The sequence below is a fragment of the Ornithorhynchus anatinus genome, chromosome 4, assembly GCF_004115215.2.
Source record: "Ornithorhynchus anatinus isolate Pmale09 chromosome 4, mOrnAna1.pri.v4, whole genome shotgun sequence".
Taxonomy (NCBI): Eukaryota; Metazoa; Chordata; class Mammalia; order Monotremata; family Ornithorhynchidae; genus Ornithorhynchus; species Ornithorhynchus anatinus.
The window spans coordinates 80,793,785-80,813,022 of record NC_041731.1 but is presented as its reverse complement, the minus strand read 5'-3'; the positions used below and the strand labels follow the sequence as shown (position 1 = coordinate 80,813,022).

General features: G+C 41.1%; 1 long non-coding RNA gene and 1 other non-coding gene across 2 annotated transcripts in view; one reads left to right on the top strand and one right to left on the bottom strand.

Annotated features, from left to right (window-relative positions):
• Positions 1-19,238, bottom strand: part of LOC103169008 — a 70,694-nt gene that overhangs the window by 39,902 nt on the left and 11,554 nt on the right. The gene's annotated exons all lie outside the window — the stretch shown is intronic.
• On the top strand, positions 10,799-10,936 carry LOC114811902. The gene has a single exon (XR_003759598.1). It is a non-coding gene; the product is annotated as a small nucleolar RNA SNORA7 (small nucleolar RNA).

The following is a 19,238-nucleotide window of genomic DNA, read 5'->3' as shown; positions in this document are numbered from 1 at the left end:
AAGGAGCCCACTGATGACGCTACTATTATTATTATTGCTATTATTATGGCTCTTATCGTTATCATTACTGTATTTGGTAAGCTCTTAATATGTGCCAAGCACTACTCTAAGCACTCTTCTTAGCCACTGTTCTTATTCAATGGCTTCCCCTCCCAGACAAAGCTTTTTTTTTCCATCTCCCTATGCTAGATACATAAATTAGCCTTGAAATAAATGCCTGGCAGGCTGGCAGGACAAAGGGGATTAAAGAGAAGCAGAAGATGTTGCTAGAGAACTTTCTAGAGAGCAGGGAAGTTTTTTTTTTAAATTAGACTGTATAGTGTCCCATCACAGCACAAACTGCATTAGCACATATTGTTCATAACAGATACTTGACTGTGATTGCTAAGAGCAAGGCTTAATTTGGGCAAAGTATCACAATATATTTTTGAAATCATATATTTTTAACTGGCCCAGAAAGAAGGATTGGGAAGGAAATCCTTGGATAGCATGATAAAGTAGAGATGTAACATTCATTTTAAATCAGTCAATCCATCAATGATATTTATTGAGCTCTTAATGTCTGGAGAGCACTGTACTAGGGATTTGGGAGAGTAGGTAGACACAATCCTTTTCCTCAAAGATCTTACAATCTAGTGGGATACACAGACATTCACATAAATTAAGTTACGGGAACCAACTTAATATTAGGAAATGACCACTGAAATGCTTAGTGAATATGGACTCAAGTGCATAGGTATTGCAGTACAGTGAGAAGACAGAGTGGGAAATGAGAACTTAATCAGGCAAAGCTTCCTGGGAGAGAGATGATTTTAGTACGGCTTTGCAGAAGGGAAAAGTGACGAGCATGAAGTGAGGGGGATCCAGATGGGAAGAAGGGCATGAGCAAGGCAACATGGCTTAGTTGCAAGAGTATGGTCTTTGAAGTCAGAGAATGTGGGTTCTAATCCTGATTCGGCCACTTGTCTGATGGGCAAGCCACTTAACTTCCCTGTGCCTCAGCTCATCTCTAAAATGAAGATTAGGACTGTGGGTTGTCCCATGTAAGACAACCCGATTAGCTTGTATCTACCCCAGCACTTAGAATAGTGCTTGACATATAGTAAGTGCTTAACAAATACCATAATTATTATTAACAAGGGTTTGATGGTATGAGAGAGGAGTGTGCAGCACTGTGAATAGGTTGGTATTAGAGGTGTGTAGGCTGGATTGTAGTGGGGGAGAAAGAAGAATAGGAAGTGGGCAATGAGTCGATTGAGTAGCTTGAAGCTGATAGTAAGGAGTTTGACCTAGTGGAAAGATCATGAGCCTGGGAGTCCGAGGACCTGGTTCTAGTCCCAGCACTGCCACTTGCCTGTTATGTGATTTTGGGCAGGACACTTAACTGCTCTGGGCTTCAGATTTCATCTGCAAAATGGGGATCTGATACTTGTTCTCCATTGTACTTAGACTGTGAGTCCTGCATGGGACAGGACTACATCTAATTTTATTGTATTGAACGTACCTGAGCATTTAGTACAGTGCCTAGCAGATAGTAAATGCTTAACAAATATTATTATTATAACTGTTATTATTATAATTAGTACTAGTGGTGGAAAGAGCACAGGCTTGGGAGTGAGAGGTTGTGGATTATAATCCAGGCTCTTTCACTTATCAATTGTGTGATTTTGGGCAAGTCACTTAACTTCTCTGTGCCTCAGTTACCTCATCTGTAAAATGGAGATGAAGACTGTGAGCCCCACGTGGGACAACTTGATTACCTTGTACCTACTCCAATGCTTAGAACAGTGCTTGGTACATAGTAAGCGTTTAACAAATACCATCATTATTGTTATTATTAGTAGTATTGTCTGCTTGATGTGAAGATGGAAGGGCAACCACTCGAGGCTTTTGAGGAGTGGAGAGTCAGGCACAAAATGATTTCTTAGAAATACAATCTGGGCAACAGAGAGAAATGTGGACTAGATGCTAGGGGGATCAGTGAGGAGAATGACACAGAAGTCAAGATGGAATATTACATATGCTTGGTGGCTTGCTTACAGTTTGGATGGAGAGGAAGGGGTGGATTCCGAAGACGCTGTGAGGATAGAACAGGCAGGATTTGGTGGTTGATTGAACGTGCAGGCTGAAAGAGAGGAATGGGTCCAGGATAATGCCAAAGCTCTGGGTTCACGGGAGAGGGATAATTAAGAAAAATTTAAAAAAATTTAAAAAATTTAAAAAAAATTAAAAAATTTAAAATTTTTTTTTAAAAAATTTAAAAAAATTTAAAAAAGCTCTGTGTTAAGAAAAATGAGAAAGATGGAGAGAAAAAAGGGCTGGGGTAGGAAAATGAGAAGTGCAGTTTGGGACATGCTGAGTTTGAGTTGATGGTGGGATATCTATTTATTTATCTTGTTAATGAATTGTACATTGCCTTGATTCTATTTAGTTGCCATTGTTTTTACGAGATGTTCTTCCCCTTGACGCTGTTTATTGCCATTGTTCTTGTCTGTCCGTCTCCCCCGATTAGACTGTAAGCCCGTCAAACGGCAGGGACTGTCTCTGTTGCCGACTTGTTCATCCCAAGCGCTTAGTACAGTGCTCTGCACATAGTAAGCGCTCAATAAATACTATTGAATGAATATCTATGTAGAGATGAAATAAAGGCAGAGGAAAATGTGAGATTGCAAAGAAAAAGAGGTGTTGTGGTTGAAGCTGCAGATTTGGGAGTCATCTGCATAGAGGTGGTAACATCAGATAGTGGTAATGAAAATGATAAAGTAGCCTCAAATAGGAAAGACTCAACTACCTAATATTACAGGTCAAGAAGTATGCAAATTCAGCAAAGTGCCTCATATTAGATTAATTTCTACTGACACAGTGCTCTTATCATCACTCTCCAGTCAATCAGAAGTATTTATTGAGTACTTATGTGAGCAGAGCACTTTAAACTAGTTTAGACAGGCTCACTGCCTAGCTGAGAACCAGAGGCCATGAATAACTACAGCCCACTCTCCTTAGACTTCATGGGATTCCCTGTAAATGAAACTAACTTTTCTAGACTGTAAACTCATGGTGGGCAGGGAATGTGTCCGTTCGTTGTTATACTATACTCTCTCAAGTGCTTAGTACAGTGCTTTGCACACAGTAAGCCCTCAGTAAATACGATTTCAAATTTCATTCATTTCAGAGATATTGGGGTTAAACTGACCTTTTAAAACATTTAGTCTTGAACCCCACCCTGAAGGACAAATGCATGTTTCTGAGGTGCTTTCTTTTACGTTTCTTCCCTCAGAAAATGGAGGTTTTAGGGAGGGCTAGCAGCTTGAAGGCAGGGGCATATATGTCAGGCAGTGAATGACAGAACAGGTGTGTTGGAGTCAATTTACTGACTCACGCTGCTAATAATAATAATGGCTGTATTTGTTAAGTGCTTATTATGTGCAAAGCACTGTTCTAAGCTCTGGGGGAGATACAAGGTGATCAGGATGTCCCACCTGAGGCACAGAGAAGTTAAGTGACTCACCCAAAGTCACACAGCTGGCAAGCAGTGGATTTGGGATTAGAACCCACCACCTCTGACTCCAAAGCCTAGGCCTTTTCCATTGAGCCACGCTGCTACTAAGAAACCTTAGAAAAACAGCTTATCATGCCATGTTTAAACAGCTTCCTGTTTGCATAGGTTTGCGTAGCCTGGTCCTGATGGATATTGTTGATCCTGATTAAAAGAGCCAGAATTTAGGTAGATTTCCCAATCCTGAGGGACCTCTAGAGCCCCCCAGCTTGGATTCTTTTAATGGTATTTATTCAGTGCGTACTGTGTGCCAGTCAGTGTACTAAGCACTGGGATTATCAGGTTGGACACATTTCGTGTTCTACTTGGGGCTCACAGACTTAATCCCAATTTTACAGAGAAGGAAACTGAGGCACAGATAAGTTAAGTGACTTGTCCAAGGCCACACAGCTGGCAAGTGGTGGATCTGGAATTAGAACCCAGGTGTCTCTGATTCTCTGATTCACAGGCCTGTGCTATGCACTCTACCATGTTGTTTTTCATTTTTCTGGGTTGTTTAATTTTTTTTTGTATTTCCACCTCTAGAAGTCTCTCTGCAAGCAGTTCTTTAGAAAACAGCCCCAGCAGGTTAGCAGCAGCTTGAACCTGGTTAAGGAAATGGTTGGTAGGCACAGATGGAACACAATTAAGTCAACTCCATCTGTCTCCTACTGTGATGAATGGGCTGTCTGAGGAGATCGTCTCAGTGGGTGCACATCTCTCTCTTCTCTCCTTGCTGCTCTCGCTCCCTTATGGTTAGTAACTGACCAACTGGACTTTGAGATCAGACAACATTCTGGAGAAATCTTAAACCAATGACTGAATCCAAGGGTTCAGAAAGACATCATGATGGACATTTTTTGAAGATACTCATACCTGATTCATTTGGTTGTAGTAAATCTCCCATAAACTTCATTTAGAAAATTGCTAAGAAATCTATTTTCAAAAAAAGTGGAGCTCGATTTACATTCAAAGCATGTTTCATGTGATTTGTTTTTGAGCCAAAGAGTGCACTATTGTACATTCAACTAGAGGTCACTTTAAGGCTTTAAGGAATAGGAGATCCATTTTTTTTCATAACTAGTGAACTATTCCTTGAAACTAAACTAACTTCATACACCCTTATCACCATGGCAACATGGATATACTCCTCCCTCCCCCACAAAACATTCCTGCAGAGTTTGTGAAAACATGACCAGGCCCAGTTCCCCTAGGGAATAGGTAATTAAATGAAATTAGACTTTGGCCCTTTTGGGCTAAGTCCTAGATCTTTTTAGGAAATCGAGTAGTAGTGCAATGGAACTTTTGCAACACTAATTGTTCATACCCTCACCCTAAGTATTTACTTCTAGGTAGCGTTGTTCCCTGGCTCAGCACCATCAGGGAATCTACTATAGAAGCAGACTAGATTGTAAGCTCATTGTGGGCAGGGAACATGTCCATAAACTCTGTTATATTGTATTCTCCCAAGAGTGTAGTAGGGTGTTCACCACCCAGTAAGGGCTCAATAAATACAGTTGATTGATTGGAAGGAATTTTCATTTGGGTATCTCCGGCCTTTTCTGCCACAAATGTTTGAGGCTCTTTGGACTAGTGGAAAGAGCACAGTACTGGCATCCAGGAGTCGTGCATTTGAGACCAGCTCTGCTAATGGTTTATATATAAGCTCCTTGTAAGCAGGAATCACATCACCAACTATTTTATCTTATATTCTCCCAAGTGATTAGTACAGTGGTATGCAAACAGTATGTGTTCAATAAATATCACTGATTGATTGATTACTATGGGATCAGAAGCAAGGCACTTATTGGGCCTCAGTTTCCTTATCTGGAATATGTGAACCATCAAGTGGAATAATGACTATGTCCATTCATACCACTGTATCTAGCCTAGTGTTTAACACACTGTGCTTAATCATCAGTCAATCTCATTTACTTAGTGCTCACTGAATGCAGAGTACTGTACTAAGCACTTGGGAGAGTATAATATAGCAAAAACAGACATTCTCTGCCCACACTGAACTAATGATTCTCAGTACTGAGTACTCAGTGTGTGCTTGACCCTGTTCTGAACACTTGGGCATGAAGTAATAGGATGAGAGAGATTCCCACACAAACTCAGACAAATTACTTTCTAGAAAGGCACATTAATGTAGGAATACAGACACAATCATTTCTAGGGAGCAAATGGTAAAGGTAACACTGACCATAATGCAAATTTCCAAGTCAATTCAATGTGCATGCATATTTCTGAGTCATTATTTTGAGAACTTTCTTTTTACCTCTTCCTTATAATGTGTTTATATTTGTGGATATAACAAAGGGGAAGAAGGGCTTATAAAGGAAATAAAGAGAGAGCACAGTGAAAGTGGAAAGTGATGATAAAGGAGAACATGGGAAGCACGATAAGATGGAGCCTACAGCAACATAAGAGATGAGAAGGTGAGGAAATAGTAGGAACTGTTGAGCTTCTACTTTTTCTGATCTGCCAAAATGACAAATTCCAAACACTTTTGTATTTGAATAAAATATTAGGGTCTTCAACTCATTTAAAATTTTTTAGGGGGTGGTTTGAATGAATGCTATATTGAACAACTAGAGTCATAAAGAAAAATGGTTCGTCTATCCAGCATGAACAGTTCTAGGAGCCCCGTGCTCAAAATGTTCATTGATGGTTAACTTTAATTATTCTAAAAGTTACCCAGTGAGAGTGAGTCATTGTGGACTGAATATTTATATTTCTCTGAACCTCAAACATTCAAGGCACTAAACAAGGTCATCTAAGGAGACTGTGGAAAACTTCCATGGAAATTATTGGCAGATAGTTTCACTTCTTATTTCAACAAGTTTAATATGTAATATAAGCCATCTGGTTATTCACATTCTTATTAACTGTTTGATGGTAGTTGTTTTTACCATTTAGTGATAGAGGAATAGTAGAAAGCTTTCCTATAACCGACGTTCAGAGGTGTGAAAACACAAAGTTTCTGCTGTTTCACCTCATTGTTATCTTGACAGTGGTCCAGCTGTATTCCTCAGCCATTTTAAACATGCTGGGCTAGCAGAGAATTCAATATTTCAAGTAGTTATCTCATGTAAAACTCCTCTTTCTCTGGTCCTTCATGGATTTTTAAAGTAGAACTCTTTCACAGAAGTTTCATATTTTTCCAAAAATAATTTTTAATCATAAGGAAGGAGGAATTTTTGGTGACTGTGGAAATAGAAACTGCAAATGTGAGGTTGGCTAGAATGACTGACCTGATTTCTGACAAAGTTCCACAGCATAAGCAGTGAGAATGGACCACAGGCCTCAGAAATCAGCCAGAAAAAAGACCACCATATTCCTGGCACTCCTTGAGTGAGACACCCCATGCTCTTTCATGCAAAAATGTTAAGAAAGAGATAATCTGCCCCTTGGTAAGGAAGGATGGCCCACACTGGTTGTTTAGTGGGTCTTTACTTTGACACCCTCCAAACAAAACTACAAAAGGCTCTCGTTCTCAATGCAAGGCTATATTAGATTACGGTGGTGTCCTAAGAGGAGTTCACCATGTTTTTTTATTGGGATGATGCTGGTTGCCTCATCAGTGAATTTCCTCTTAGTTTTGTATCTGTCAATAATGAAGTTCAATCACTACATTCATTTATAAAAAATCCAGGAAGGGAAAAAAGAAAAGCAAGTTTTGCAGTTGGAGTCTGCACGGCGGGATGGATATGATTTGCCCTACCTGACAGGTTATGAATAGCGTGCCTTGCCACATTTCCATTAAAGACTATAAAAATTCCAGTCAGAGTATTTTAAGACTGTAGCATGATAGAAAATGAGACTTGACCATCCAATGGGAGTTTTTACATTGCACAAGCTGGGCCATCTCAAAGCAGCTCCCTGAATATATGGCAGGCAAGACTCAATAATATTGAGCGTCTCTATCATGGAGTGACAGCCATACTTTCTCAACATCAGTAAACCAAGGAGAGTTCACTGCTCCATCTATAGAGAAAGGAAATGAAATCATCCATTACTGCAGCTGAGCAATGATTTGGGGGGCAACACTGTGAAATGGGCACTCAGGTTTGCAGTGAACTCAAATGAAGTCTTTAAATCAAAAATAATGGCATAGAAATCAAAATCGGACCGTAAAATCTTTAAGCTCTTAGAACAGCTTATCAACAAGAAGTCACAATCTCCCAGAAGGCCAAATGAAGTAATGAAATGAAAAGGATGGCTAGTGACTGGGCTAAAGAACTCTATGGGGCTCATGCCTATTGATAAACAACACGACAGTATTTGAAGAAAAGTATCACATAAACTCACTTCTATGTCAAAATACATTATTTACCGAAAAAATGCTGCCTACCTCAATCAAAACTTTTTTGTTGGAGTCTGTTTCTTGGACATTTAATATAACTATCCCGAAGTCTGAATTTGTTTTTGTTATGATGATGTTATTTTGAAGGATGGACGTTTCCTCTCCACTTTAGATTGTTCACTCCTTTCGAGTGGGTCTTCAACCTGCTAATTTTTGTTGCATTTACTCAGCTCCCAGTACAGTGCTGGCTACACTGTGGTGTGCTTTGTGAATTAGATGATGATGACCACAATGATGATGTCAACAATGATTGTAAAGGCAACAGCAAAATGCTTTCTCAGGTTTTTATGACTCTGATTCCTTAACTCCATTTCAGCTGCTCAAAATTTTTGATCACTATTTTTTATAATTAGAATTCAAATGCTCAGCACTGGGAGAGGATTTCTTCCATTTTGGAATCAGGGAATTCAACTAATTACATTTTGCTTATTCAGCCAATAAATTAATAGTGTTTATTAAGCATTCATTAGAGAAGCAGCGTGGCTCAGTGGAAAGAGCACGGGCTTTGGAGTCAGAGGTCATGAGTTCGAATCCCGGCTCGGCCACTTGTCAGCTGTGTGACTGTGGGCAAGTCACTTAACTTCTCTGGGCCTCAGTTACCTCATCTGTAAAATGGGGATTAAGACTGTGAGCCCCATGTGGGACAACCTGATTCCCCTATGTCTACCCTAGCGCTTAGAACAGTGCTCGGCACATAGTAAGCGCTTAACAAATACTAACATTATTAGAACTTGATCAGCATGGTCCTATCCCACTTCATTACTATTTCAATCTCTTTTCTTACCTGCCTGCTTCTCGTCTCTCCCTTTTTCAGCCCATACTTCATGCTGCAGTCTAGATCATTTTCCTGAAAAAAACGTTCTGCCTATGTATCCCCCCTTCCTCAAAAACCTCTAATGGCTGCCCATCCACCTCTGCATCTGACAGAAACTTCTCACCACTGACTTTAAGATATTCAATCAATTAGCCATCTCCAACCTTACCTCATTGATCTCCCTCTATAACTCAACCTGCATGATTCATTCCTCTTACTCCAATCTACTTATTGTACTTTGATCTTATCATTGACCTCTTGCCCACATCTTCTCTCTGACATGGCATTCACTCTCTACTTTAATGCTGTACTAAAATCACATCTATTCCAAGAGGCCTTTCCTGGATAGGTTTTAATTCTCCTATTCAAACTTCCTTATATGTTGTTAATGTTCATGGATAAGTTCACATTTAGAACTTGATATTTGCCCAACCCCTGCCCCACAGGATTTAAGTACACATGTGAGTTCCTTGTGGGTAAAGAACATATCTACCAACTCTACTGCAGTGTTCATTCCCACCTCCATCCCCCTGCTCACTCGCTTCCCCAGTACAGACACTTGGATGATCTCCTTCTTGACAAATCCAATGGCCTGTACTCCATCCTAATCATCCTTGACTCCTCAGCTCCCTTCGACACTTTCAACCACCCCCTTCTCCTGGAAACCTTATCTACCTTAACTTCACTGACACGGTCCTCTCCTGCTTCTCCTATCTCTCCGGATGATCATTCTAAATTTCTTTCATGGGCTCCTCCTGTGGGGTCCCACAAGGTTCAGTTCTGGGTCCCCTTCTGTTCTTCATTTACATCCACTCCTTTGGAGAACTCATTCGTTCCCATGGTTTCAACTACCACCTCTATGTGGATGATACCCAAATCTACACCTCTAGCCCTGATCTCTCTCCTTCTCTGCAGTCTCACATTTCCTCCTGCCTTCAGGATCTCTACTTGGATGTCCTCCTGTCACCTCAAATTTAACATGTCCAAAACAGAACTTCTTATCTTCCCACTCAAACCATGTCCTCTGCCTGACTGTCTCACTATAGACAGTACCAGTAACGATCCTGTCTCACAAGCCCATAACTTTGGCATTATCCTTAATTCCTCTCTCTCATTCAACCTACGTATTCATCACTAAATCCTGTCGGTTCCACCTTCACAACCACTAAAAATCCACCCTTTCCTCTCCATCTAAACTGCTACCATTTTAATACAAGCACATATCCTTTCTCGCTGTGATTACTGCATCAGCTTCCTTGCTGACTTTCCTGGTTTCTGTCTCTCCCCACTCTAGTCCATATTTCACTTTGCTGCCCGGATCATTTTTCAACAAAAACGTTCAGGCTATGATTCTCCAGTCCTCAAGAACCTTCACTGGTTGCCCATCCATCTCCACTTCAAACAGAAACTCCTCACCATTGGCTTTAAGGCACTTAATCAACTTGCCCCCTTTTACCTCACCTTGCTATTCTATTACAACCCAGTCCACAAACTTTGCTCCTCTAACACTACCTTCTCACTATACTTTGATCTTGTCTATCTCGCTGCTGACCTCTCACCCTTGTCCTGCCTCTGTTCTGGAACACCCTCCCTCATATCTGACAAACAATTACTCTCTCCCTTCAAAGCCTTATTGAAGGCACATCTCTTCCAAGAGATCTTCTATGTCATCTTTTCCTTTTATTCAACTCCCTTCTGTGTCACCCTGACTTGCTCCCTTTATTCATCCCTTCTCCGAGCCTCAGAACACTATGTACATATCTGTAGCATTTATATTAATGTCTGTTTCCCCCTCTAGACTGTAAGCTCATTGTAGGCAGGAAATGTGCCTGCTCTATTGTTAGTACAGTGCTCTGCACACATTAAAAGCTCAAAAAAAATATGATTGACTGACTGGATCTGCACCCTTTAATTCTTTGATATTATCCCACCCTCAGCCCCACAGCACTTAATTCATACCTGTAATTTATTTTACTGTCTCCCTATCTCTTCATATCCCACAGACCACGTTCAAATCTCTCTTAAAATCCCACATCTTCCAGTTTTTCCTGATTAATTTCCCAGTACCCTGAGTTATATTCCCATCCCAGGATTGCACCTGGAGAGTTTCCAGCACTCTACCAGTCTTGGCTACAGGAGGAAGAGTCAAGCAGAGGCTTACCCATTCCATTCCTATCTTGGGCAGTGGCTAGTGAGTGGAAGGCAATCTGTCAAAAACCCACTTGTGCTGGGCAGCAGAGGCATGGAAGGTAATCGAGGTTGGAAACTCAGGTTTTTTGCACTGAAGGCAATGGTAAACCACTCCCTTATTTTTACCAATAAAACTCTAAAGATATACTCCCAGAACAATTGCAGGTGGAGGTGGGGTCTTCTGGGAGAGATGCATCTATGGAACTGCTCTGGGTTGGAAATGACTCGACAGCATAAGACAAGACTGAGTTATAGTATCCAACGCTATCCTCTGTGAACTTATTTGCATCCTCCTGAGCATCTTTATGTATACAGAAATGTAGATATAGTGCATCTATATACATATATATACATATATACACATGCATGTGTGTGTGTATATGTTAATTTATTTTTGATTCTGTAGTTGTAAATGTTTTTAAGTTTGTCTTTCTCAGAGTGGAACCTCCTTATGGGCAGGGAACATGTCAACTTCATCATTCTGTACTTGTGAAGCACGTAGTATAGTGCACAGCACCAAATGGGTGCTCAGTAATACTGCTGTTGTTGCTATTACGACTGTTGTTGCTGTTACTATGACTACAACTATTCACAAACTAGTATGAGTAAAAGTAATAAGCCTGCCTAGAAGTGTCCTTTTTAATATTTCAGCTGTTCTACCTTTACTGAATAATGCAACTTTAACGACATTCCCACAGATCTCAGCTCTGTATTGCCATGGTTTGGCATGGATTTCAATTTTCCCGAGGAGGCCTAATCGCCAGTTTTCTCTGGTAGATTTTCCATCCCCTTTGTTCTTCCTCCCTCCTGTGGCTCCCCACAATGACCTCCTCACTCATGTTAGAGGGTGGGCAAGAGAAAAATGAGAAAAATAAAATTCAAGCAGATTCTCTTGGCTGCTCTTGGAATGAGGTTCGGTGGTAGATGAGGATGAAACTGTGGATTAAAGTGAAGTGGAATTCAATGATTCTGGCTATTTCAGTCCCCTGTGTTGCAGAAAGTTCAGAGTCCATATGGCAGTCGGGGGCAGGGGAGGGTTAGCAAGGAAGTTTAGCTTCTGCATGAGTCAGACTGGGTCAGAGCGAGCTGGTCCCAGAGTAGTTAACATCTGCGGAAGGCCTATTGCCTATTATGGCCAGGGCTGCGGGGGTGGGAGAGAGGGAGGTATGGACCACCCAGATAATAGGCCGTTAGAAGAAAATGCTATTTTTATTTCCTGGGCAGCATTTTCTTTTCATGTATTTCTGTAGGAATGTGGGGTTAAGGAGATCCCTGAGTTCTGTGGCTTGCTTTTTCACACAGTAGTAACTGAAGGATATGAATGGGATCCTATGTATTCCGAACTTATTTCAAAAGGAGAATATGAGCCAGCTCCCTGGGTGTTCCTTAGACTTCTACTTATATTAACTCAAATTCTAGAGGGGATGTCCTGTGTGGGAGCCTCACAGGTGGTCAGTGTGTATCATGTACTTATAATTACCCTGCAGTTATATTACCTCAGCCATGACTGTGAAGAGAGACCAGAAGGAGGTATCTGATCAGGCGTTCCACAGAAACTCCAATTTTTAAAACCATTGGACATTGTACACTATAAGTAGCCTATGAAAGGATGGTAATCACAACCTCTTTTTAAGAGAAGAATTGATTTAATCAAATGTCAGGAAGCTTCAGGTCATCTCTCTCTAGTCACTGTACAATCTCCAACCTCATCAACTCCAAAATTTCACTCTGGCAAAAAACCCAACCATATATTTTCTCCCCACACAATCCCTTCCCCATACATCTGTCCTGTTTTATTCATTCAATCATATTTATTGAGCTCTTACTATATGCAGAGCACCGTAATAAGGTCTTGGGAAGAGTACAGTGCAACAGTAAACAGACATTCCCTACCAATAATGTTTCCCCACAGAGGCCTCCAATCTTTTGGCCCCTTCCAATTTTCCAAAGTCATTATGACCCATAGGGTCTCCATACTCAACCTACCTTTTCTTGATACACAAATGCACACCTGCAACACCACCCTCTCCACTGAACTCAACTCACTGAACGCCTTGCTCCCCTGTCTCTCTGTCATTTTCATACCATCAGCCCACAGCCTTGGATCACCTCAAAAGTGTGCTTCCCCCTCTTCGGCACAAGCTGTGGAACACTACTGGTGGATTTCAGAACCTAGGCTGACCTCATTGTTCTCAATTTCATCCTCACATGCTTTAACTTTGTCCTCTCCTCCTCCCAAGAACTATACTTTTGCGTCATTATTGAGTCCATTGCTCATGCCAGCCGTTTCAGACTTAAATTTTCTCTTCAAACTTCTTTTCGCCACACTCCAACTCTTGACTCTAATATTGTTACCATTTCCTTAATTGATAAAATAGAAACCATAAGGCATAACCTCCCTCAAATCTCCCTTGTTCCTCTCTAGTGTCTTCCTCCACCTGTCCCCTCTTCAACTTTCCCATCTTTTCCATCAGTTCTCAAGAGGAGATCTTCCACCTCCACTTGCCCCGCTGACCCTTTCCCTTCCAATGTTATGAAAAAACTTATTCCCCCCCTTCTTCTCTCTTTTTCAATCATTCACTTTCTGATGGCCCTTTCCTATGCTTTCAAACATGCTCGTGTGTCCTCTATCCTAAAAAAAAACCTTCCCTGTGCTCCCTCCAGTTATTTATCTCCTATAATTCCTCTCCAAACGCCTTGAGTGAGATATCTACACCTACTACCTCCACTTCCTCTCCTACAATCCTCTGACCTCCTGCAGTTTGATTTCTGGACCCATCACTCCACAGAAATGGCTCTCTATAGGTTCTTGGCCTTCTTGCCCAAACCAATTGTCTCTACTCTACCCTAATCCTCCTCAACCTATTGGCTGCCTTGGATGCAATAGACTTCCCCCCTTCTTCTAGAAATATTACCTAACCTTGACTTCACTGACAATGTCCTCTCCTGCTTCTCCTCCTACCTTTCTAGCCATTCCTTTGGAATTTTTTTCACAGGCTCCTCCTCTGTCTCCCACACTCCACAGTCTCAGTTCTGGGTCTCCTATTCTCCATCTACACACATGGGGAACTCATGCACTTCCATGGCTTCAACTGCCATATCTATGTGGATGATTCCCAAATCTACATCTTCAGCCCAGATTTCTCTCTTTCTCTGTAGTCTCACATTCCCTCCTGCTTTCAGAACATCTCTACTTGGATGACCTTCCTGGCAACACCTCAAACTTGACATGTCCAAAACAAAACTCTTCTTCTCACCCAAATTCTGTTCTCCCCATATCGTTCCCATCCCTGCAGATTGCACCACTATCTTCCCTGTCTTGCAAGCCCATAAACTCAACATTATCCTAAACTCATCTGTTTCATTCAATCCATCACCAAGTCTTGTTGGTTCTACTTCTGATTGCTTCTATGAGAAGCAACGTGAGTTACTGGAAAGAGCACAGTCTTGGGAGTCAGAGATCGTAAATTCTAATCCCAGCTTTGCTACCGTCAGCTGTGTAACTTTGGGCAAGTCATTTAACTTCTCTGTGCCTAGTTACCTCATTTGTAAAATAGGGATTAAGGCTGTGAGCCCTACTTGGGACAACCTAATTACCTTGTATCTACCCCAGCGCTTAGAGCAGTGCTTGGCACATAGTAAGCGCTTAACAAATACCATGATTATTGTTCCTAATACTTTCACAACATTGCTAAAAAATCCACCATTTCCTCTTCATTCAAAATGCTACTACTGTGACCCAAACATTTATTGCATTCTGCCTTGACTTCAGCTTCCTTGCTGACCTCCCATCTTTCCCCTCTTGAGTCAATACTTCCCTCTGCTCTCCAGATCATTTTTTTAAAAATACATTCAGCCCACATCACCCCACTTCTCAAGAACCTCTAGTGTTTGACCATCCATCTTTGCATCAAACAGAAATTCCTTACCATCAGGTTTAAGGCAGAGATTCACCTTTCCCCTTCCAACTTGGTGACTTCTTACTACAACCCTTCCTGTAAACTTCACTCCTTTAACACCAACATATCCTCTGTACCTTACCTCGTCTGTCTCGCTGTTGGCCCTGTGACCATATCCTCTCTCTGCCCTGGAACTTCCTCCCCCTTCATATATAACAGACCATCACACTCCCCACCTTTAAATTGATCAGTGGTATTTACTGAATACTTACTATGTGGGAAGTATTGAACAAAACGCTTGAGAGAGTACAATACAACAGAATTAGCTAATATGGTCCTTAATCACAAAGAGCTTACTCTCTAGTCTTGAAAGCCATATTAAGATCCCATCTTCTCCAAGAGGCCTTCCCTAACTATGCCTTCATTTCCCCAACTCCCTCTTCTTTCCAGGTCACCATTGCACTTGAATCTGTGCCCTTTAAAAACTTGATATCTACATCACCCTTAGCCCCATACCACTTATATACCTATTCATAATGAATTTTAATTCATTCATTCAGTCATATTTATTGAGCACTTATTGTGTGCAGAGTACTGTACTAAGCTCTTGGAAAGTACAATTCGGCAACAAATAGAGAAAATCCCTACCCAACAACAGGCTCAAAGTCTAGAAATTTTAATGGCTGCTCCCCCTCTAGACTGTAGGTTCCTTGTGGGCAGGAAACATGTTTACTAGCTCCATTGTAGTGTCTGTTCACAAGCACTTAGTACAACGCTCTGCACTCAGCAAGTGCTAAAGAGCCATCACTGATTGATTGACATCCATCTTGAAAGAAGAGGGCCCAAGTGGGAGACCAAAGCAAAATTAATTTAACCAATCAATAGTGTTCTTTGAGCACTTAATATGTGCAGAGCACTGTACTAAACACCTGGGAGAGTTATAATACAACAGAATTAGCTGCTACATTCCCTGTCCATAATGAGCTTACAGTTAAGATGGGGAGACCACATTAATATAAATAAATAATTTATAATATATAATTTAAAGCTTTACACATAAATGCTTTGGGTTGAGGGTGGGGTGAATATCAATATCATATATCATAATACCAAGTTCACAGATGGCACAGAAGGGGAGGAAGCCATGGAAGAGAGGGCTGTCTCCCGCTCTGGACTCTAAACTCACTGTGGACAGGGAAGGTATCTATCAACTCTCTTATACTGTACTCCCCCAGGTGCTTAGTACGGTGCTTTGAAAACAATAAACATTTAATAAATACAATGATTGACTGATTGGTTTAATCAGGGAAGGCCTTTTGGAGGAGATGTGCTATCAATAAAGCTTTGAAGGTGGGAAAAGTAGAGGTCTTGGCCTATGAAGTGGAGGATGGGGTTTCAGATAAGGAGAAAGATGTGGTAAATGGGTCACCAACAAGATAAATGAGATTGGGGTACAGTCAGTAGGCTGGCATTAGAGGAGCAAAAAGTGTAGGTTGAGCTGTAGTAGGAAATCAGGGAGGTAGGTTAGGAGCTGACTGAGGGGCTTTAAATTCGGTGGTATGGAGTTTCTGTTTATGTGGAGTTGAATAGGCAACGATAGGAGGTTATTGAGGAATAGGGAGACATGGGCTGAAAATTTTATTAGAAAAATGATCCATGCAACAGGGAGAAGTATGGACTTGAGTTGGGAGAGGCAGGAGGCTTGGAGGTCAGCAAGGAGGCAAATTCAGTAGTTGAGGTGGGGTAGGAGAAGTCCTTGGATCAGCATGGTAGGAGTTTGAATAGAGAGAAAAGAGTGGATTTTAGCAGGGTTGAGAGTGTTGAGCAAATATAATTTGATGACAAATTGAATACATGGGTGGACTGAGAGAGATGAGTCAAGGACAATGTTAAAGTTACGGACTTGTGAGATAGGGAAGATGGTGGTAGTCTTTACAGTGATGGGAAAGAGGAGGGAGAACAGGGTTTGGATTCACTTTTAGTCATGTTTAGTTTAAGGTATTGGCAGGTTATCCAGGTAGAGATGTCTTGAAGCCAGAGGAAATTTGAGATTGCAGGGAAGGAAGGACTTTAGGGATCGAGATGGAGATTTGGAAATCATGGTAGTGAATGGGTTGGTAGAGATGGTAGTTGAAACCATGGGAGTGAATGGGTTCTCCAAGGGAGTGGGTGTAGATGGAGAATAGAAGGGGACCTGCAGCAAAAGAAACTGAGTGGTCAGAGAGATAGGAAAACCAAGATAGGACAGTGTCAGTGAAGCCCAGATTAGATAAAGTTTCAGGGAGAAGGAGTTGATCTGCAGTGTTGAAGGTAGCTAAAAGTTTTAAGATAGAAGAGGGGATGTCAAATTTGGTAAAAGGGACATTGATTACCTTAGATAAGGCTGTTTCTGTGGAGTGAAGAGGGTGGAGATCAGATTGGAAGGGATCAAGGATACAATTAGAGGAAAGGGAGTTGAGACATCAGGAGTAAACAACTCTCTCAAGAAATTTGGAGAGAAATGGTAGGAGGAAAATGGGGTGATAAATTGAGAGAGCCATGGGGTCAAGGGAGTTTTTTGGGGGCGTTATGGGATACATAACCATGTTTGAAAGCTGTGGGGAAGCAGCTGTTGGAAAGTGAATAATTGAAGATGAGAGTCAAGGAGGGATGAAGGGAAGGGGAGAGGGCTTTAAAAAGTATGAAGGGATGAGGTCAAAAGCACAGGTGGAGGGAGTAGATTTAGTGGGGAGGTGAGCTATATCTTCTTGAGTTACTGCACAGAATATAGGGAGAGTCAAAGAGGGTGGAAGAGGGGGGAATCGAAGAGGAGCAGAGGAGATCTGAGGGAGATCATGCCTGATGGTTTCAATTTTGTTGATGAAGTATGAGGCCAGGTCATTAAGGAGAAAAGATGGTACGAGCAGGGGGACAGGAAGTTTGAGGAGGGAGTTAAAGGACTGAAACAGCTGGTGGGGGTAGAGTGTATGAGAGTGAATTAGAAAGAAGAAGTATTGTTATTGGGCAGAGAAGAGGGATGATTTGAAGCAGAAAATTATGAATTTAAGGTGGAAAAGGTCAGAGAGATTTCTGAATTTCCACCAAAAGTGCTCCATAGCTCAGATCCAGGAGTAGAGGAAGTGTAAAGTGGAGGTGATCTAGGCTGTGGGCTAGTGATATGAGACCAGTAGAGGGACAGGGGAGTAAGGAAATTGAGTTCATTGGAGAAGGTACTTCTGAGTGTGTTAACCTGTGCATCAAGAGAAGGTAGCTTGGGTTGTTAATCTCTCTTAACGTAATTTCCCCAAACGGCAACGTTGAAGAATGTTGTTTCCTGGAAAAAATTCTGAGTAGTTGGATGCATAAATCAAAAACACTCTTATCATCCCCATACCAACCAAAACCTTCATTACATTTGTTTAAATTAAGCTTTGACTTTAAAGTAGTTTGTGTTCATTTAAAAGGCCAAGTTGAACAGAAAAGTTGCATTGTTTCATACAGCCACCTAAGCATGAAATTGTTTATATTGCTCCAAGTAAATATTAGTAGACTGTCCTTATTAAACTTAAAATTCTACAATACTCAGGAGGAAACATGATCACGATTGGGATCAACAAAATGTCCAACTAGAACCAAATAAGGACTTGATCTTCATTTGAACCAGGAGCCAAATAGCCAGCAATCAACCTTTCATACCATGGATTTTCTGGAAAAAGGAAAATACTTTCACTGGACATGTTTACCATATTCTCCCAGGGTAGAGGCAGTGCCAGCCCTCTGCATATCAGAACATGTACTACTGCGCACTTCAATCTACTCTACCAGTGAGTGACATGGGCTTCATAAACTCTGGGTGAGAACAGTAACAAAACAACCCTTTCCCAGAATTGAAATCACTGAAGTATCAATGTCATCTCTCAACAAGTTTCTCTCAAAACGACATTAACTCTGACAGCCCAAACTCCTGGAAAAAGCATAGCAGCCCTGTTGGGATAGCAAATCAATCCATCAGTGGTAGTTTTTGAGCACTTTCTATTCTGCATATATACTAAGTACTTGGGAGAGTATAAGAAAACGGAGTTGGTAGACACATTCTGGCTCACAATGAGCTTACAGTCTAGAGAGATTTAAATGAGAGAATTTAAATAACCCCATAATGATAAAACAATTTGCTGTTAATGATTTGTTGCGCACAATCTTTCTTTTTGTAGGATGAATATTTTCAAAGAGCTATTTTAGACTCCAAACGTGTTTTGACCCACCACAACTTAATTGCTTTTCTGTGGTAGGTTTTAGTTATTATGCATCACTGAGTTATTTGACAGTACTATAATTAATTTTTTTTAAAAGAGAGAACACTTTATTATCTGAAGACATTTTCTGAAGTGAAATTCAAGAGCTACTAAATGTGTTTCACAATAAACTAGTCTAGAAAGACAAGATGATATCATG